The sequence below is a fragment of the Biomphalaria glabrata genome, chromosome 6, assembly GCF_947242115.1.
Source record: "Biomphalaria glabrata chromosome 6, xgBioGlab47.1, whole genome shotgun sequence".
In the NCBI taxonomy this organism is placed as follows: Eukaryota; Metazoa; Mollusca; class Gastropoda; family Planorbidae; genus Biomphalaria; species Biomphalaria glabrata.
Genome location: NC_074716.1, coordinates 10,060,624 through 10,073,462, shown reverse-complemented (window position 1 = coordinate 10,073,462; position 12,839 = coordinate 10,060,624). Strand labels below are relative to the sequence as shown.

General features: G+C 36.3%; 1 protein-coding gene across 5 annotated transcripts in view; it reads right to left on the bottom strand.

Moving 5' to 3' along the window:
* LOC106068867 (uncharacterized) overlaps nt 1-12,839 on the bottom strand; it is a 122,051-nt gene that overhangs the window by 106,136 nt on the left and 3,076 nt on the right. For 4 of the 5 annotated variants that reach the window (XM_056031608.1, XM_056031609.1, XM_056031607.1 and 1 more), the window contains exons 2-5: nt 11,944-12,090; nt 7,476-7,560; nt 6,878-7,024; nt 921-2,839 (exon numbers count right to left, since the gene is read on the bottom strand). The gene's annotated coding sequence lies outside the window, so the exon portion shown is untranslated. Of the gene's footprint in view, nt 1-920; nt 2,840-6,877; nt 7,025-7,475; nt 7,561-10,055; nt 10,362-11,943; nt 12,091-12,839 lie in introns of those variants that run through there. The other variant, XM_056031606.1, reaches the window with a different exon arrangement.

Here is a 12,839-nt window from a genome sequence, read left to right as displayed (position 1 = left end):
CAACTAAGACTACTTGAACGCTTTCACCAAAGATGCTTGAGTTCCATCATGGACATACGGTGGCAAGACCGCGCAACAAACAACGATGTCCTTGCGAACGCCTGTATGGACAGTATAGAGGGACTTCTTATGGTCCGACAGTTACGCTGGGCAGGCCACGTATCCCGTATGGGAGACGAACGTATGCCAAAGGCAGTCTATTTTTGGTGAGCTAAAAGGTGTTCGACGTAACAGGGGAGGCCCACGAAAACGCTGAAAAGATCAGAGCCAACTTGCTTTAGCTGACATAGAAGAGAGCACCAGATAGCATGCGGCCTCAGAACCAGACAGCTGGTGGTCAATCACAAAGGCCGCGGATATACACATTTGAGACTAAAAGAAAATCCGCTGCCGAGGACAGACGCAGACGGCGAAAAGAAAATCTAAATCGACCTGCGGACACTGGTTATGTTTGCCTTGATGTGGCAAAATATGAAGGTCAGAGCTGGGGCTGCGCAGCCAAGAGAAATACTGCATTTCTAACTAATCTTCGGACTCGAAGTAAAGCCTTATTATTAGTAGACATAATATAGACCAGTATCCTAGAAATTAGATCAAGATTAGTGTAGATCTATTAATTAACAACTAAACACTAACATTTGTAGTCGACATTTAAACAATAGTAACTATATATATATATATATATATATATATATATATATATATATATATATATATATATATATATATATATATATATATATATTTAAGAGTGTCTAAGAAATATCTATACTGGAATATTATATTTAAATCTAATCTGTCTATAAAATATATGAATAATCAAAATATTTTTTATACTTTATATATATATACTTATAATACTACAGTCTATAGAGTATAGACGTATGGTCTGTAGCTTGCTTTTTATCAATTAGACTTACATCTCGATACACATTTAGATCTAGATTTCTACAAGTAAATGTATAAGTAAATCGATACAGCGTGTCAATACTTCTAGCTAGATTCGAACTAAAAGTAGATAGATCTATAACCTTCACAAATGCTTTACAATAAAAATAAACATTTGTAGATTCTAGTTTTAGATGTATCCAGATCTGGTATATTGTATTTAGTTTCGTATTTTGTTTTTGCCTTTAACCTGCCTCAGTGAGACTTCCAAATCCTGTCCAATGTTTAGGCATACCTGCAAGACAGCAGATGTCTACATTTTATCTTTATTCTCTTACTGATAAGCTAGGCAATGGCAATGCTTACTAGTTTATAATTCACCAGCCTTAAGTATATTTGTGTAATAGGGGAGGCATTATAGAGCGGACAGTTCCAATTCAAGTCAAGAATCTAGGTAGGGCAGCATTTCGATTCTCAAAGCGTTCTAGGAGAGCGTGGATGATAGAGAACAGAAATTGTAGGAGAGAGAGAGAGAGAGAGAGAACAGCAGAACGAGATGTTGGATCGTCTCAATTCAACGTAACAGATACTAGAATTCACGGGCTAAAAACCATGCAAGGAAATCATCAAAATACAGTTCTTTTTATTCACCATATCTTTAAACGATATTGACATAACTCTCAAGCTAGGTTCTAACTGACAATTCAGCTATTTATTAACGTACGCCATTCAAGGTAACAACAGTCAACAAGGGACACTACTCTTATATACTTAATAGCATAACATATACATAACATAAATTCAGACAGTCACCCTCTAATCCGTAGTTGTTGGGATTTTTTTTTTACCTTTGGGGCACCAAAGCAGTTTAGAAGTGTATAAAAATATGGAACAGATGATACGGTAAAAACAAAATAAAAAAAAACATTATATAGTCTTGTAAGAAATCAAATGGCGTAGCCAGTAGTAATCTAGATCTAGAAAAATTAAATGTAAAGTGTTTGCAATGTCTAAGTCCAAACTATCCGGCCATAATAAATAACAAAAACCCTGGCAACAAATAAACGGGCGTAGCCGGTGGGTACTGCTATTTCTCATATAGTTTTACTAAAAGTTCCTTGTGCTAGTTATAAAAGAAATGCGGAAGAGCAAATTAATGTAAATGTAATCCGTAAGATGCAACACACTTTGATTTTAGTGGTCATCACTGTTCATAACATTCAGTAGACTCGAGTAACAAAGTAAAATCATTCAGTAGACTCAAGTAACAAAGTAAAATCATTAAGTTGACTCGAGTAACAAAGTAAAATTATTTAGTAGACTCGAGTAACAAAGTAAAATTATTCAGTATACTCGAGTAACAAAGTAAAATTATTCAATTGACTAGAGGGTAAAACTTCAGGTCAAAGGTCAGAAGCCTGGCTATTTTATTAAACAGAAGGACTGTCTAAAACATCATGATGTCGGATTTTCACTATCTTTTCTAGTTTACGAGATCTAAACGGGACGGACAGACGGACCACACAAAACTAATTTTGTCTATTTCCCATTCGGGGGCCACTAAAAGAAAAACTACAACATATAGTGTAGTGTTCTTGCTGCATTTTAATTAATATTAATGTGTATTATGATTGCAGTCTATTGAAAAGATTGATATGACATACGTTTAAGAAATAACTTTTCTCATGAATGCTACATTTATCAAAAATATGAAAAACAATAAAATCTATGAGCTACTCATTCTATCTAGAAGACTTTTGATTTGACATAAAGAATATACAATGAATATGCAATGTAATGTAAAAACAACAATATATCCAAGTATCGTATAATGATAGAATGGTTCCGGAATTGTACGAGCAATAGTTACAGCACATCAGTGGCTGTGTCTGGCAGACACTTGGAGTAGTGCACAGGTCTGTGTTGAAGTCTGATTCTCCCAGTACGCACTCTGTTGAAAACAAAGAAATAATTATACATTACTATGTCTCGTTTCTAGCAGACACTTAGGTAGTGCACTTCTATAGATCTTGATTAAGTCTGGATGATCCATTAGCGTAGATATAAAATATATTTTATGTCTATGCCCATTACACACTCTTTTGAAAATAAAGATGTATTTATCTATGTCTCTACTGTTTTGAACTGTACAGCTTCCACGACGTCTTTTTTTCAAATGTCTGATTCGACAACCTAAGTCACACTTAACAAATATAAGCAACCAATAGGGTGAGTTGGTCTGAATGAGAAAGTCAGGCGACAACAAAACTACCATCCGAACTCTTACAGGCGTGTAGACATGTTGTTTTGTTTTACAAAGCTTATGTCAAACTCACTCTGTGTGTCTGTCCGTGTGTCTGTCTGGGCAAAAAAAAAGGACACGTTATTTCTCCCACACCCAATGTTGAATCAATAAAAAAAAAATTAGTTAATTAACTATTGGTAATAAATGTCTTTCTTTTGTATCTCAAACAAGAAAAGAAATAGTACTTGACTGAAGCGGTGGTATAAGCTGAATTAGTTCCCTTTATAGACTGCCCTGTGGATTATTATAAATTTAAAAACAAGACTGATCCAAACTAATTGCTATACTTAATATAATTGTTTTATACTTTTTTTGTGTGCATTTTGCTTGTTACACTTTTTTTCCCCAACAAACATAAATAAGGCACGTACTTTCATGTTTGGTATAGCTTACGTTTCGGCACATAGGGCCCAAAGGTCACCGTTTTGAATAGAGGCCGGGTATATACTTTCAATACAGCTAATACTATGGTACTTCTCAGCCATCGCCGTAGAGTCGCTGTACATTCTTTTTGACTTATATGAATACCTCCCAAGTCTAAAAAGAGTAGATGGTTGTTGTATAATTGTCTATGCCCATTACAATATATTTTTTTAAAGACGTCTTCTATCTTAACGGACATAATAACTCTGTCATTCCAAATTCTCAAATATAATTGATCAAAATGTCGTTTTAGCCAAATCTGGGCAATATTTCATGCAGAATTATAGAATATTTGATTATCTCTTCCTTTAAAAGATGTTTGAGAAACACGCTAGTTGAAGGCAATATTTTGTTTATATTCTAGTTCTAGACCTACACTCATATTCAGAGAAAGCGAAGGAAGGCAGCATTAAATAATGGACGTGCCTGCCTATAGAGGAGCCTGGCTCCTCTAAACTTAATCAATAATGTATAATTTATTTCCGTTATTCGATATTAAAAAAAAATATATAAATAATTGACAAAATCAGTATTTTTAGCGGCCCATGAAAGGGGAAAAGACGCTATTAGTTTTGTGCGAAATGTCTGTCCCTCTGTCCGTCTGTCCGTCCGTCCCGTTTAGATCTCGTAAACTAGAAAAGATATTGAAAATCCGACATCACAATATTTTAGACCATTCAAAGTTCTGATGCAACGGCTACTTTTTTTTTCCTGAAAGCGAAAAATCTAATTTTTAAAATCAGTTATGCAAGCAGTTTTTTAAAGAGAAAAAGCTAATTAGTATGCATTATAAGTTAAACCTAATTTAAAACGAATAGTAATCTTATAAATGTCATTTTCTTGAACATTTTAATTCATGGATAGCATATGAGAATTCGAATACAAGATATAACATTTTCAAAACAATTACTTAAAGTAAAGACCAGGTGAGGTAAAGCGCTTAGCTTCCGAACCGAGGGTCCCGGGTTCGAATCCTGGTGAAGACTGGGATTTTCAATTTCGGAATCCCTGGGCGCCTCTGAGTCTACCTAGCTTTAATGGGTACCTGACATTAGTTGGGGAAAAGTAAAGACGTTTGGTCGTTGTGCTGGCTACATGATACCCTCGTTAACCGTAGGCCACAAAAACAGATGAACTTTACATCATCTGCCCTATAGACCACAAGGTCTGAAGGGGGAACCAATTAGGCCAGGTTCACATCTAACTTTGCATTCACTTGCACCTATCCCTTGATCTGCAGCACCATTGGGGCACTACACAAGATCTGTCAACCTTCCTTCTCCATTCTTATCTCTCATTTGTCTTTGATATAATTTCATCTGGATGTTCTTTCTGAAAATATTGAAGCCTGCCTGGGTGGACCACTTCGGGGGCATATTTTAAGTTTGTGTTTCCACACAAACTGTCTTTGTAAGCTTGTTGTTTATTGATTCATGTTTTCTTAGTAACAATGCATAATTGTTTAAAGTATCAACTTGATCGGTTAATGCGCGCGAAAAAAAGAAAGCGGTAAAAATTATTTAAGGTGACTAAACCCAACAAGTATTAGTTTTCATTGTTAGTATCTAACAAAATAATGGAACACCAGTTATTAATTGCTTTGTTACTTTTTATGGGTTCATGTCTTGCCTATGCCGATGAATAATTGTGCGAAGTTCCTAGAATGGATGTGTGAGTAATAATAACAGACAGACAGACAGACAGACAGTCAGAGTGAGTTAATATAAGCTTTGTACAAAAATTAAACGAGTTCACTTCAAACTTCTTGACAACGATTCTAATTGCCTGTCTGTTTAAGGACCAACAATCATCACCAACCTCAGTACAACATTCTGTGAGAGGAATTAACATTAACATCTGAAGAATCGAAGAGGAATTAAGATATAGATAAGATAATGTTATTGGTCCAAACAAACGGTAATTAAGTTTGACTATAATTGCCCCCCCACCCCTCTTTCCTAACATAACTACTACAACAATAACAATAGTTGCGAACACCAACATGATAAACGTTTATACATAAAACATATTCACACTTACACACACACACTGACACACCTACAGCGCTGAAATGAATCAGGTTTCTATGTGGATATCAGTGAGGACACATGAGCAACGCCAAAAACTGAAAGAGGAATAACTGAGTTTTTAAATCTTTTTGTTTTAGGCTTAATTGAAAAGAATAGACAATTACAGTGGTTTAATGGGTGCGGATTATCTTTACAATGGTGTGATTTTCGGAAAGGCATCTTTAAGAAAATAAAAAGTTCTTTAAGAGATGGTAGCTGTGTTTAAGTGATAGTTGGTGCTGTTTTAAATTAGACTGTTTAGTCTATGCCTTTGTGCCAGTGAAAGTTATTAGACTTCTGATGGTTGTTGTATAAAAGTTTTAAAACATTAAATCGTTTGTAAAGTCGACTTCATATGTTCTCATCTTTCTTAGAAGAATCGTTGATTTTGGTTTAAAGATTTTGACCCTCCAGTTTATAGTATTAACATGCAGTGACAACTGGAGGCTCGCCCAGAGGTGAACTACTGGAGGCATCATTCACCTGAGAACTCTAAAAGGTTGACTAGTGTGACTTACGCTGGAATTTTCATTTACGTGAGGTGAATTCGCTCTCTCGTCCTAAAGCCCATCCTTTTCCGGAAGTAAGATTTGGTCAAGACGTCCTGGGACGAGTTTGGGTGCAGTGGATGACCAGAGACTTTCTGTGTGTCATTGTCCTGCTCTAGAGTGCTCCACAGCACTGTGCTGGTAGTTGCTTTTCTGTCCAATTTTTCCAGTTTGTGACGTTTCGCACAGGTCTAAACTTTACATGCTAGATTTGACAGAATCTCAGAGTACTGAGTGTCACGGACACGTCAAATACCCTCTACCTGGTTTAGCCGCCCAGTCAAGGCCTTTTCTGGGCCTTTTCTGGGGTGTTGCCGCTGCGCATGCTACAGCTTCTGGGAGCGACAGGTGAGAGTTGGGTACAGAGTGGGGACCAAGAGTTAGCCAAGCTACCTTCAAAAAAAGGGTACGACTTCTTGTCGACTAGAGGTTGCCCCCCCCCCTAGATACCCCATACTAAGGGGCTATGGCGCACATAGCTGAGCGTTTAATTATCTCCCGTCTTTTCACTAACACGCTTATTAGAGAAATTAATAGAAATTAAAAGTTCGCTTTGCTATTAGGATCAACATTTAAAAAAAAACAACGTATTTTACCAAGGGTTCAAGTATCAAATTTAATACATGTACAGACACATGTTCTACCTATTGGTGAAATTAGCTTTGTGGCACTTGTGCTTGTAGTACTGTTTTGTGGGAAGCAATAGTTACAGCACAGTGATGGCTCTGTCTGGCAGATACTACTGTTGGTACACAGTTCTGGTATCAAGTCTGGATCTCCAGGCACACAATCTGCATAGAATAAAAATATTTACATCACATTGTCTCGGCTACTTTCAAAAGTGTATATTTAAACTATTGGTGTAATGCTAACGCTAAGTCTGTGTGCCTGTCGTGTGTATGTGTGTGTGACCTACCAAAAGGGTTTCTGTCACTATCGTGGGGTCTTCATACATTGGTATATCTCATGGTTAGTGCGTGTCCTCCATGGCGCCTCCATACTGTTTAATCTTGTATAACACAATAGATTTTTCTAATAGATTTTCCGTTTTCTTTCCTAAGCTCTTACTATGTCATGTCTGTCTCATTTGCATATATTCCTGCTATTCTTATTACGCTTTTGTATGTTGTTTTCTTGGTTTTCCTTGACATTGTTTTGCTCTTAAGTAAACGATTGATGCAATAACATAGATTCTAATAATATATAAGTAAAATATTCATGTTATTACTAGATGACACTGACCTTTAGTACCTGTGATATGACTGATGGAGACAGAGAAAAGGACGACACAAATAGACATTGTCCAGGGCGTTCTCTTTGTTTCACTCTGTTAGTACAGAAAACGTTTTGTGCCATTCAATGATAGCTTAATTAATGAGATTTTGAAATACAAACAGGTAACATTAGAAATTTATTTTAAAAAGAAAATTTCTCCTTTAAGAATCTGATTGATTTTTGTAAGAGCAGGGCCGGATTTAAGGCAGGGCAGGCGGGGCTACAGCCAAGGAGCCTCACAAAAGTCCTGCCTCAGGGTCTCCACATGCTTCAATCCGGCCTTGCGTAAGAGCGATTATTTTACTTTTACTAACTAATGAATAATGCATTGCAAGAAAAATGTAACGTTTTACCTCCCTAACCCCTCCCAAAGTAAAACAAAAAGTAACTTTTTTACCCCACTCAACTAACTCTAAATCTATTTTGTTGCTTATAGATGTTAAATAAATAATGTAATGTGTCAGATTGAATGTAAGGGGTTACTGAATATTTTAATCTTTAGATTGGAAAATGGCAATTGATTATATCGCTCAATTAATATCTACCATCTCTTACAGAACTATTTTATCGAAGATGCTTTGCTCATCATGTGAAATCACTGTAGACATTACAAGACAGCCTACATTAGATCTGGATGAAGTGACCAGCTCATCTCCATTAAGGCTAGTTTTAAGAACTTTTTCAATGGTCCACTTTTAGTCAGAGACGTTTTAAGATCAATTGTTGTCACCGAGAGGTACATTGGAATACAATGCTAGATCTATTAGTGAATGACTAAACACTTGAATTCGTATCCTAGATATAAATATAAGTAGAAGTCTAGATATTTATAAAATATTGTTCAGGATGTAAATGATTAAATCCATAAAGAATTGCACTAGATCTAGAATCTTAAAAAAATATAAAAATAATATAATAATATATAATATTATATATAATAAAAAAAGTATACAAGCTTGGATTCTAAACTTTTTTATCAAACGCCCACAATATGTAAAAGTCAACGGGCATGTGTCAGGCACGAGAGAGCACTGGAACGCCGCAGGGGTGCCTTCTGTCACCAGTATTGTATTGTATACCATAAACACAGATGACATTCAGAGACTATCTGCTGACACTCCCATCATAAAATTAGCTGAAGACACAGCAATCATTGGCCTTCTTGCAAGTGACGAAAATCTGTACCATTCAACAATTACCACTTTTACCAATGGTGTATAGATAACTTCCTAATTTTAAATGTTTAGAAAACTAAAGAAATGTTACTAGATTTTAGGAAACATAAAGGCCATCCTGTAGAAATTCAGATACATAAGTAAACTCTAGAACAAGTGCAAGAATATCAATTCTTAGGTACAACCATCCACAACAACTTGAAATGAATTGAACACTGTCAAAACCTCTACACCGAAATTCAACAACGTCTTTTCTATCTTAGAAAGCTAATGAAATTTAACATCGACAAAACAATAATTAAACGTTTCTATACAGCAACCATCAGCTGTCTAATTAACTTTGCCATCACCTGCTGGTATGGTAATACTTCACTGGCACAAAGACTTAGACTAAATTGACTAATTAAAAAAGCATATTATATCAGTCGAACACAGCTACCATCTCTTGAAGAGTTTTTTTTATGAAAGATGCCTTTCCAAAACACTCATCATTCTTAAAGACAACCTGCACCCATTAAACCACTGTTACATAAGATCTGAACGAAGTAGTCGTATCCTTTCCATTAGGACTAAAACAGAATTTAAAAGCTATTTCATCCAACTTTCGGTCAGAGTGTTACAAGATCATCTGTCGTCATCGAGAACTACATAGAAGTATATATATAAAGCGCTGGTCATGAGTGTGTATGTGTTTTCGTGTGGGAATGTTGTTCGTATTTGCATCTTTTTTTTTTTATTGTACAGTAGTTACGCTGAGGTTGTCAATTGTAGTCAAACTGAATTTCCATTTGATCAAAAAAAATATCTATATCTAATCTTATCTATCTTAACTTATTAAATTAATTTGAATATTTCCCTATGCTTGCTAGCTATTCTCATTTATTCAGTAATATTCATAGCGCTAGTGAGCTAATCTAGACCCACTAAACATTGGACGTGCACATAGATTATTCTAGATGTTTATTTAATTACTAAGCACTGCAATGCATAGTCAGGATATCAATAGAAGTTAAGTCAGTGGCGAAGCTTGGAATTTTCCATCATTTGGGGGCCCCGGCGCTTTATCTCTTTGGGGACCCCTGCATTTTGCGTAATATTTAATGTAAAATACACTCGTTTGAGGGCCCCCCTCAATTGGGGGCCCTGGGAGATTTTCCAATTCTTCCCCTCTTTCATTCGCCCTAGCTACGCCACTGGTAGTACTGTAGATATTTATACAAATATTGAATATTGTTATTTGTTTGACGTATTAAATCCAGAAAGATCTATACTAGATCTAGAACTTTAAATTAACTTTTGAGTCAATAGAGATTTGAATATAACAAATATAATCGGCATGTAGTTATATAGATATAATATACATTGTATATACCTAAATACAACAGACGTATTATCGTATAATCTGCATCTAGATCTTATCATTTAGGCTTGATCGAGATGCTTGAGAGAAATCTATAAGTATAGTCGAAATAGGTTAGTGAGCCTTGCTAGATTAATACAGATTTAGATCTAGATCTCGAGATCAAAATTGATTAAATAAGCCAACAATGCATGATTAGATTCAAAGTAAAAGTAGATTTAGTTTCCGCGAATACTTTAGAAGGAAACAATTTGCCGATTCTCGTTTTTAATGCATCCAGATGAGCTATTTTGCATTTAGTTTCGTATAATCTATTGCTTTTTGAAGTTATTGTAGATTTTGACGAAGAAAAATAAGACATGTCAATGACGCTAAATGGATCTTTGCAGTTGCCAACTAAATTTTAAAAAAAGCAAAAATTTAATAATAATAAGTCACGTGTTCAAGTCCTAAGATTAATGAGCAACTCAGTATTTCACGTGGATATGCAGCCCCAGCTGTGACCTACATATTCACAATTGACTAGAGTAACACCTTCAGTAAAATCACTAAATTTAGAAAGCCTTAAGGATAAAAGACTTAAAAGTAAAGTAGCAATTATACATAAAACACTGAACCATATACTTCAAATACAAAAGAAAGCTCTAATAAAATACACAGAAAGACACAAAGATAAAGGCATATTCCTATTTCCATATGCTAGCACACATTTGAACAAATGCTTCTTCTTCGCTAAAGCTATAAGAGCATGGAATGGGTTGCCTGAGCTAGCCAGGAAAATCAATGACTTGGCAGAATTTAGGTCATTGGTTAGTATGCATGACTAAATGCATGATGCGTAGGACGTAATCATCTTCTTTTTTGAAGTAACGTCTGTATTATATAAGATAGTTTGCCACATCTAGCTCAGGCATAACCATTGTATGCCGGTGGTCGATTTAAATTTTCTTTTCGCCGTCTACGTCTGTCCTCGGTGGAGGATTTTCTTTTGGTCTCAAATGTGTATCCCGCAGCCTTTGTAAGTGACCTCCAGCTGTCTCGTAGTGAAGTCATGCAACCAGCTGCTGTTTGTCAGTTCAAGCAAGATGGTGCCTAAACTGGACTTTAAAACGTTTCTGTGAGGCATCTCTGTTACGTTAATCACCTTTTAGCTCACAAAAAAAGCCTGTACCCTTACAGGACACTTACCCTGCCCAGCGTAACCTTAAGGAATAATTTAAACAATACCGTATAAGTCTCATCGCACTGAGGCACCGTGTTGAGAAATCTATTTTCTGATAACACGGACAAAGAATGCAGCAGTTCGTTGCAGAGTTGCCCTGTCTCCGTATAGAGCTAACTCAACATGCACACCCTTTTCTTTTTCACTCAAATGGCCGTGCTTTGGAGGATGGTTTTTGTACATTTCTTGTTCACTTCAGGGTCGATCAGCGATTTCCTCACCTCTGGGAGTCCAGGAGCATTCGCCAGGGAAGAAGCCCCATGCAGAACGAGAGCTGCTCTGTTCTGGGGTAGATCAACTTCTTTGGACAATTCCAGCACGGTCTGCACGAAAGAGTTCGGTTCCAGCCGATCCCCGCCCCTCCAGTTGTCGACCAGACTTCTGACGTGGCAGCCTTCTTCCAGCCTTTTGAAGTTTTCGAAAGCCATCACAACGGCCCACTCCCTTCGCAAACTTATTGGCGGTTAAACAAATCCTAAAAATATGGCTGTTGATCTTTGTATAATCTCCCCTTTATTACCGCTAAGCTAGTTGCATATTTATTTTTAAATAGGTTATAAGTTATTGAGCGGAAGTCTAATGCTTACTCTATATTGAAATTATTATGTTTTATAAACCAAAAAGCTTAGAGAATTTATTATCTGAAGTACCTAAAAGTGCACAAACAATATCATATACCTTTTATTTAAAAAAAAATGTGTTACACTTCCTTTACTTTGTACAAGGTGGTTGTTCGTTGTGCTGACCTGCTGACCACATGACACCCTGCTTGTTAACTGTTGGCCAAAGAAATAATCTGCCCTATAGATCGCAAGATCTGAAGATCTGAAAGAGAAACTATACTTTTTAGTATCATTAGGCTACACTTTAAATATCTTACAAAGTTGTCAACTCAGACTAATGAAGTTAAAGTTATAAAGCAAATATGAAAATCTAGATTTAACGTTTAGTAAAACCCGAAAAGGGGAGCGGTGGCTGAGTGGTTAAGCGTTTAGCTTACCAACCCGGGGTCCTGGGTTCGAATCTCGGTGAAGACAGGATTTTGAATTTAGGGATTTTTTTTTAGTGCACTTGAGTCCACCCAACTCTAATGTGTATCTGACTTTAGTTGGGTAAAGTAAAGGTGGTTGGTCGTTGTGCTGTCCACAAGACACCCTGCTCCTCAACCATTGGCTAGAAAAACAATTTATAGCATGGACATCATCTGTTTCTGAAAGGGGAACATTACATTACTTTAAAACCCCTAGATCAAGATGCAACCCAACTCAGTCAATAACATTAACTCGGCTGTCAGTAGACAGGAGTTCACTGGACACTACAGAATACATTGGTCCTGCTCCACGTTTGACTCTTTTTGTTTGATGTGTCACAACCCGCCTTAAGTGTTTATGAAGGTGGTTGTCTCTAGCACTAGCATTCATTCAACTCGACCAAATAATAAATAATGTTAATATTATTAAAACTACTAAACATATGTAGATAGGCTTGAAGAATGTCAATTAGATTGTATTACACCACAAGGGCGTATACAGTTGGTATGTGAAGGGGGCGGTTCGGTCAGTGTCTGTTTTGAG